This window comes from Pyxicephalus adspersus, chromosome 8 (assembly GCF_032062135.1).
Source record: "Pyxicephalus adspersus chromosome 8, UCB_Pads_2.0, whole genome shotgun sequence".
NCBI classification, from domain to species: Eukaryota; Metazoa; Chordata; class Amphibia; order Anura; family Pyxicephalidae; genus Pyxicephalus; species Pyxicephalus adspersus.
In genome coordinates this window covers 65,363,050-65,372,919 of record NC_092865.1, presented here as the reverse complement: position 1 = coordinate 65,372,919, position 9,870 = coordinate 65,363,050, and positions in this window count along the sequence as shown.

The following is a 9,870-nucleotide window of genomic DNA, read 5'->3' as shown; positions in this document are numbered from 1 at the left end:
CTTCCTGAGGGAGCCGATTCCACATTTTCACAGACCTTACAGTGAAGAATCCCTTCCTTATCCGGAGCTTAAACTTCTTTTCCTCCAGACGCAAAGAGTGCCCTCTTGTTCTTTGTAATGATCTCAGTGAATAATGGGGAAGAGAGTTGTCTATACTGACCATGTATATATTTATAAAATGATCATATCCCCCCTGTGATCTCAGATGACATTATGATTAGTTTTGTAAAAGGGTCAGTTCAAAAAAATGTGATAATGTACTAAACAGAGCCTAATGACGTAAAACTTTTATGCCAGCAACAAAATCTCTCTGCTATAATTCCAGATTATGTTTCCATCCACTTGGAAAATTCTGGTGTTTCCGGTCTGATGTAGGTTCAACACACATCTAACAATCTAGGTCCTTGCTCATTTGAGGCTTTGAGGGCTCTTTGCAACTAAAAATGAAAAATATATTTTTTTCCCCAATTAAATTTTCAACCTATGGGCAATATGATCGCAATCAATGGTTCAGCGTATATTTACGGTACATATATTTTATGGCATCATCACTTACACCATGAACTGATATAACATAATGTGATGAATTTGAGCCTGGTTTAAAATGAGAGGGGTTATTCTTTAAATGTGAAAACATTTTATATATGCAAGGTGAAATGTTGGACATAGTCAACATGGTAGTGAATGTAGGGGGTGTTAAAGAGGACCTGTACTGAGAGATAACGCAAACTGATATTGCTCAACCTAATAGAATGCTAAATGCATGTAAAGCAGATGTTTAGTTTCAGTAGTTGCAGTCACATATTTGAAACAAATGTGCCAAGTTTTGCCAAAATAAACGTGAGATCATACTTATTCTGGGTCAGAAAGTTCTGATGGTGTTTCATGTAAAGGATCAGCACACTAGTCAAGTAAGCTGTATACTTTCAGAAATATTTGTTCTTACTTAAATTTTCAATATAGATCCCTAAAAACAGACCTATGGAGTGGACACAATATTCTTGGGTAGATTATGTGTCAGGGGGTTGGATATATGCATTGGGGTTGGGGTGATGACTTTGAACATGGCAGGGTATGACAGTTGGGACTTGGTATGAGAGCTGCCATAGGGAAAGGAGTAGTAATTGCATGATCAACTTAGATTATATGCTAGAAATGTTTGATGCCAATAGTTATAGAGATATGGGCAATGAACATGGTGAGGTTGTACGGTTTGGAATATTAGATGGATAAAGATTGACCGGCAATAGGATATTAAATGCATTCTGGGTTTGGCGAGATTTTGTTTTGAGAATGTTTGATGCCAAAAATTATGGCAATAAGGATATTGAACATGGTAAAATTATAAAGGTTATAAGAATCAGATGGGGGAAGGAGTTATGGAATTGGGACATTAGATACATATGGAGCTTGGAGAAATGATGTTGGGGTGGGGGGGTATGCTAGAAAATATGGATAATATGATATTATAGTTTGAAGATTGGGAGCACTGAATTGGGGAGGGGTCATCAGTGTAACACCCAACTGGAGCGGTAAACTTTGTAATTCCTCAGTACAATACATCAAACCCTTTGTACCTCGAAGGTGTTAACCTGCAAACTTTAAAAGGTTCTTCTAAAATTTAAAATAAAAACATCTGGTGCAAATATGAAATAAAGTAATGCCTATGGTGGTTTATAATGGTTTTATAAGTTGTGACATTCTCTGGATTGTACACAGAAATGTCTATGGAAGAGGTAAATAAACACACCTATAGCGCCGTGTCTCCGTCTTTCCTTTCCAAAATATAAAATTTTAATAAGGTGCTAGAGGCCCCGGTTCTAGCTGGTGTCCTTGCCATCATAAATCCTTCCTTTACACAGGCATGGATGAATAGGAGTCAAATAAAACACATTTTTCCTCCAGAAATCGTGTTATTTCTATCATTGAATTTATGATGTCAAACTGTAAATATCACCACAACTATCACATTCACCGCTTACTTCCACCTGAGTTATTTTGAATATAAAATATTAGAAACACCTTGTTCATTGATGCAAAACAGCTGTAATAATTTGTTAGAGCATTTATTGCAGTGTGTGCAGAGGCCAGTGGTAGCTGGAGGTAATTGCCTGGCAATACTGTGTCACGTACGGCACAGAGATTAAAGCAATAAATATGCAAAATTATAGCGATTTATCTGAATTTGCTTTACGATTCGGATGCACCATTTACAATTAAAAACAATATTCTGTACAAATTTGGAGTTGTAGGAGGAAAGGAAACCTGTTTCTAAAAATATCCTGCGTCTAGCTCCTGCATAAAGTTATCCTGAGCAACCAGCCATCTGTGACACAGTATACAACCACTTGGGGAGAAATGTTACTTTTTGACACTGGAATCTTTTTACGGTGCATTTAGGCCCAGGGCATTTGGCATTGGTTTCATTGAAAACATCTGCTTCCCCAAATAACACCTAAAACTTAACTCCATCCCTAACCCCAATCATTGCCCATGCAGAACAAAGTAAAAAAAATTACACTTGCTAGATCAGTGGTTCCCAACCAAGATTCCTCTAGGGGTTCCTTGAACAATGAGCAATTTGTACCTCTCGGGTCTCGGGCATTGATCCTATAGACCGCCATGCTAATATACTGTGAGTTGTAGATATAGTATTTATAGTAGGGGTTCCCTGAAGACTTGAAAGTTACTTTAAAGGTTCTCCCATGTTAAAAGGGTCAAGAAAAGGGTGTTACCCTGTATGTTCCCTGCTAATATTTAGATTCTCCCTTAAAGCCGGTAGTTTTGTATTACAGGATCTGACATCATGCTGAGGACTTGGGGAAGAAGAAGTAACTTTGAAGGAGAAGTTATGGTCAGGGGAACAGACTATCTAGGTTGTATTTTCCAAAGCTTGACCTTGGACGTGATGTGGCCTTAAGACATAAAAATCCCAGTGTGGGGTGGCCGCCGTATTCCTTAAAAGCAAGAGAAGAATTAGGGTAGAACCCCTAGAATAAGATCCTATTCTCCAAGAAAGCACAAGTTCTGGGAATAGATTGGAACCAATAAAGAAATGTATCAGAATAAGCCTGAAGCTGATTACTGATGGTAATACTATTCAGAAAAGATACCTTTATTTAAGATGCTATAGTACAAAATTATTAGGAAAGCAGAAAGTGCTTCTAGGCTGTTGAAAATAAAAATCACTATGTGTTTTGAGGAGGAGAGATGGCTGCATGTGGGCCTAGGGGCTGGCTAAGTTCAATAATAATGGCTAGGACCTCAGGAATAGTCAAGGTGGGGTGAAGCCTGTTGGGGAATGCAGGACCTTACAGAACTGACTTATGAGGGCATTGGGGCGCACACTGTAGCTGTAAGTAAAAGTTGTTGGGAACTCTTGTCTATAGGGCAGCAGAATGTCTAATTGTAGAATCTTAAACACTTACCTCCACGCAGTAGCAGTTAGTCACCTCTTTTGCACTGCTCTTTTATGCAACTGGGATCAGGAATCATAAAACCATGTAAGGTTACACATGACTTTGAACTACTTCCATGGCCCCATGTGAGAGCACAAGGCCAAATTATGAAGCACTGCCACAGGAGAGAGGGGGACTTACTAGCACTCGTTTCTACCTAGTAAGTGGCTGGTATCTCTCCCAACAGATGAGCCGAATGGTAGAAGAGTGGCGTATAGGTGACCATGTGCTGCTGAGCAAATGGAGAAACTCAATTAACTTTTTACATTGCCTTGTATAAAAAAAAGAAGTTTCACCTGAAAACCATTCCCATACCCCCGTGTTACCACCACCTGATACTTCCAGGTGCTACAGGGAAAATCATGGCTGAGAAAACTACAAATAACCATTAAGCTCATCCGTTGCTTTGCCTAGTGCTACTCCAATACTATACCATAAAAAGTTAATGCTAACCTAAACACAACGATCTGAAACTACAGTCTAAATGTAAAGCATAATTAATACCTTACAAAAAATGTTACAAATAAGTCACTATTCAATCACTCTTGATCCATACTGTTGACTTTTCCTTTTTGGTTTTGTTTAACCATAATAGTAAAAATTCAATAAAATGTAATAAAAACAATAACTTTCCAAACAAGATGGCAATTTTAGTTTAGTTATATATATATAACTAAAGTTTTCTCTTGCTAATTTGCAATATTGTTACTCGCATCATTTATGTATCGCTGATTTATGTTTTCACCCCACAAATACTGAGATAGTAATGTTATGCTGTACACAACATTGGCGCTGAAAGATATCATTTCCATGAAACCTATTTCAGAATTATATTGTGCTACTAAAGTGCAGTGCTTGACAGTGAACATTTCAGAGTTCCTGACTGTTCTAATACAACACAGACACTATTGTATCATTAATAACAATATAAACACCACTGCAGGGTAGCAAGTAAGGGGATACAGCAGAACTATGTCAGCTGTATATACCGGAGGGCCGTGAATATAAGTATCCATTCACTGTGTCCACGAGTAAAATATCACATCCTTTAAAAGCTGTTTGCAGTCATTTTGCTGGAAAGTGCATATTTGCCCGTAGGCAATACTTGCTATTGAAGGGGCGTTAGTTAAAGATTGACTCTAGCTAGTGGAAATGTGCATATGCCAAAACATCATCTCGTCTCTTTCTAAAATAGACACACAGACACTGTCGTTTGTACATTTAACTACATAAAATAATATTATTTTAAGCAAGAAGCTACACGCCACAAGCATTTTACTGAAATAGCAACCACTGAAAATGCTTAATAGTTTTTGCAGCCTTTAAGGATTAGACCCTTCTCTAATAAAATCACTTTTTTAAACCTTGGATTGAATTTTAGAGTTATAGAAATCTATTGAAGTTTTGTGAGCCTTGGGTGGTAAATTTTCTTAAAAGTGTCACTCATAAAAAAATTGTTAAACTAAAAATGTTAAGGAACATTATTGTATTACAGGCTGTCGCGTAAGTGGAATGTTCACTTTTTTAGACATACACCACATGCAGAATTTTTAGCATCTGGGTATGTTGGATGTCTAAGTCAGTGCTGGGCATTGTGGTTCCACCAGGCACCCACTATAGTGCTTCATATGTGTGCACCGGAGTTAGGACATGTTCCTTTAGGACCCAAAAATCCAAAGTGCGATATTCTCCATGAGCTGAGAACTACTTCAATAGTATGGGTTGCAGTTCCTATCATTTTGAACCTGCTTGTTTCTAAATGGCACAAAGTAGTTGCTTCTTCTGCCCATCGGCTTGCCTCTGCCATGCAAAGTTTAGGCATCGAGATCACTACCAAAGTCACTGTCAATGGTCTAATCTAAGCAAATATGTATGAGCATCTCCATCACAAAGGATTTTAAAGGAAAGACTGTATGATTAATAAAAGTAGCAATCAACGAATAAATACAAATATAAACATAAATTAGATTTATATAAGGCTACACCACTACAATATAATACCCCATAACAGGGGTGCCCACACTTTTTTGGCTTGCGTGCTACTTTTAAAATGACCAAGTCTAAATGATCTACCAACAATAAAAATGCTAAACATTTATTTATTTATATATATATACCGAGTATACTTTATATTTAAAATATATATTGTTTACCTTGCATGAACATGTATGGCACAATACAATTTTTGGCCATTGCCTTACTCCGATGACGTCTTAAACTGAATGGAAGTTGGATAGTCCGGACAGTAGTTGCCCAAAGCCACAAACAGACTACCAAATGATCATTAGTCATGGTGGATCGGTATTTGGACTCCTGTGCGCGGTAGAGTTTATTTTGAAAGGCAGGGCTCCGCGATCTACTCAAGTTGCCTTTGTGATCTACCGGTAGATCGCGATCCACGTGTTGAGCACCCCTTCCCTATATGTTTTACAATGGACCTTACACCTGCATTTTAGTTTTTTAGTTACCTCTTTTTTTTTTGGACTTTAGTGAACATACCCACACACCCAATGACACCATGATTCTGCTGTTTCCTCACCTTAGTTCCTGTGCTGCTATCTTCTTTCCTACGTCTTCTGCCCCCTGTCCCTTTTCAAATTCTCCTTACCCTATTGTGCTGGTGGCTACCATATCTGCCATAGTAATTAGAGAGAATGGATCCAAAGGGGGCTCATATGCCGGGGATACCTTACCCAGGTTCTAACCCTTTTCTGCTCTTGTAGGCACTTTCACAAGTCTGGCTGATGTCACCTGGCCAAGCCTTCTTGAGAATGTTTATCATAATTCTTTTTCCCTTTATTGCTTCCAACAAGACGATACCTAATACAAAACTTAATTTAGCTTTGTTCTGCATGTACAGCTGACTGGTCCAATATTTTTAGACAGCTAATGTGAATATAAAAACTATTCAAAAAATGTAAAGGGTCTATTTATTATAATCTTTTCAATTAAGATTCACCTGACTCTACAACTTTACAACTTTTTTTTTCACATTGAATTCAGAAAAATGTGTGAATCAATTTTTACTCTTTTACAACAACTTTTACTCATATGCCGTGGATTTACATATCGTGTAAAAAATGTGCAAATTTGGGATACTAAATTTGGTCAATCTTGGGACAAACATTTATAAATAGACCCATACAAGTTACATATATTAGTTTTCTAACCCAGAGTACCTAACTTTCACCTTTATTGCAACACTCATTACCCAGTTATTGTTGGGATATTAATTCTTCACGATCATTTTATATAAATTCTTTCCCTACATGTCCCTATGTAAAATTAGCTTTAATATTTCTCCTTACTGGATGAAAAATAGTGAATTGTCATTGAAACGGGGGCTGTGTGTTATAATGGTTACTACTCTTTGTTTCAATGTATGTATGCTGATTTCCATTAAAACATGGAGAAAGAGAATGAAATAGTCCGTGCCCTGTAGGGAGAGGAAACACACGAGACGGCTGTCTGTTATCTTGTCTTATCATGTACTACACAATACTTTTATACACCAGATACAGCAGTGTCACACATGTGTAAACACATTCCAGCCATAATGTTCATGGTGACAGCAAAATTAGTCATACAGCAAATCACAATGGTGATGAAATGAGAAAAGGCAGACTATGTCCACACTCCAGTCTGCTCCACTACTGATATGTGAGGACTGGGTGCATAGTGCAGGTCATTGCTGCTCATCACCAGTGTAAGAGGAAGGAACATAGAGGGTATGATCCCTGATACCATTAACAGAATCCTAAAACCCATTGACATAGGCTATTTGCCAATTCTGAGTAATATAATAATATTATAATATATAAGTAATATAAATTGGCAGGTTCTATTGAAAATTCATCTTCTTCCTACTTGCCTTTCTTTGCTTCTCCATTTATCTAAATCTCTGGTCCGGCAATTGGAAGGTAACGTCATTCTGGAAGGAAGGGTGGAACAGTACATGTTCTGCCATATCTAAATGGGTCAATTGGTAAACATGGAGAAAGGTGGCTAACAGTGGTTGTATGGACATTAATATAATTTGCCACCGTTCCCTGAATAGGTATGATTTTTGTATAATTCAACTCTGAATCCTGATATCAGAGTTATCCCTGATACCTGGCTCCAAAAAGTCTTATATCGGTTTCCTCTTCCACTTGTGTTGCTCATATTTTGCTCATTAATGGAAAGTCTTGTTATAAGATGGTAGGGACTGCCTTATAAAACTTAAAGAAGTGATGAACAACTTACTGGATACAGGGCACCTGAAATGAAGCCCTAACATCCTCAGAGGGCCACACATAGTATTCACTATATGAAGTGCTACAGAAGGTTGTGAAAGACTGCTAAGATACCATTGGAGATGATCAGGTACTAGAGACATGCTATAGAAGTAGTTGAATGCTTACAACATGATCAAAATTTTGGTGATGGCGGCTTTGGCCTGTGCGAGGGATCAGGAGAAGGACCATGTCCCCCGTACGGATCACAGGCTCGGGGTGGTGGGGGGTTGTGTCCAGAGACCTGTGATGGAAGAGTCGGCGGGTTTGGGCATCATGACGTCACTCTGGGGGAAGTTTCTTCTCGTTTGAGGGACACGCGGCTCCCTGCGCATGCAGGTTCCGGAGTCTATTAAATTAATGGTCCAAAAGGTTGGCGACCACTGTACAAGTGGATAACCTTCATCTCTAGGAACAAGTTACATGAGACTTCTAGAGATTGTTACCATAAAAGCAACTCTACAACGCAACGGTCCTACTATTGGCTGCTGCAGCCTGAATGATGCAAAATAAATATCAAAGGGGTGCAGGTGGTCCTAAGGCTCCAAGTTGGGCACTATAAAAAATTGAGGAAACTGTAGTCATATAGCACACAATAGCTTTAAAATAAAAAAATGTATTGGTACATCTAATGACAGGTCATCTTTAACCTAGACATGATCTATAGAAATGTATGTGACTGTTGAAGTCTTCATGCATGTCTCAGGGACTCCCAAAACACAAAGTATCACATTGCTGGAGACTAACTGTGTTTGTGTTATCTCAACTGAGCTTTTAAACTGTGTATAGCCTGTCAGATTTGCTGTCACAATGAACTGATACCAATGACAAGTCTTGACCTATTACGCTATCATTGCCTGTTATCCTCCACTTGTGTAATGCAAGGTTGAAAAGGTTTATTGTCCTCAGAGAGTGATAAGTTTTGTAAGGTCTGCTGTACCAGGAGGTTGTACAGATGATTGATGGATATTAAAAATTAGACATTTCAGCAAAAAAAGACACCTTGTCTCCAACTTGACAAAAAAACGTAGAAAAATAGTAATAGTATAGGTGAAAAACAATAAAAAATGCCTACTTGCACTGCTTTGCCATATTTTTTTATTCCCTTGCAATGGGTCTTTAAACTGGCTAGAAAATTTTACTATTCAACTAGGAAAACCAAAAATTCCTAGCTCAACCCAGTACACTTTCTTCCTTTGCATGTCATTGCCTTCTGGAGGGGAACAAAGGGGAATACTACAATGGCACTTGGGTGACAGCTCCAGGAAATTTTGACATCACTTTCAAGATGGAATCTCATTGATTTTCAATGTCTACAGAGGGAAACCTCTACAAGTAAATAAATAATAAAATAATAACAATAAATAAATATTATAATAAATAAATATATATATATATAAAAATATATAAATATTCATAAAATACCTTACATTCAAAATAGAGTTTACCCTTATGCAAAGATTTTTGTTGGAATAAAATAATTGGTGACGGTATCTTTAAATGAAAAGTAAAATGTTTTTTATTCAGTTTATTGTACTCATTTTGTTGATACTAACTTTTGTACTTCATTGGGCAATGATCACTTTGTGCTTCTCAGGTCAGTTTAAGTGGGATCAATGATCTTTTTGGCTATCTGTAAGGGAGACATTTTCCCACTGGTCAGCAATGTGAGAGGTCCTCTTCTGAGTGATCACCATGCTAGTGTACTGTGAGCTGTGGGCATAGTAATTATAGCAGGGGCCCTGAAGACCTAAAAGTTATTTAAAGGGTTCCCCCAATGTAAAAAGTTTGGGAAACACTGGTATATGGAGTAGAGAGATGAGTGACTGACGCTTCACCTGAGACCTAAAATACTACTTTTGAGTGGACTGATCCTTTATCCTATAAGCATTCATATAAAACATGTAACTGTTATGTTCAGACATATATATGGGTATAAGGTTTCAGTTAGTTTACGGCTTCCTTATAATATTTCAACCGCTGCCTTAGGGGAAAATTCTACAATTATCTTCGGCATGTGACAGCCCCATAGAGGACTAATAGGGGCAGCAGTGAGTGATGCTAGTACCCATTAGTACCATTACGCCAACATATTACGCAGCGCTGTACATTAAATAGGGATTGCAAATGACAGACTA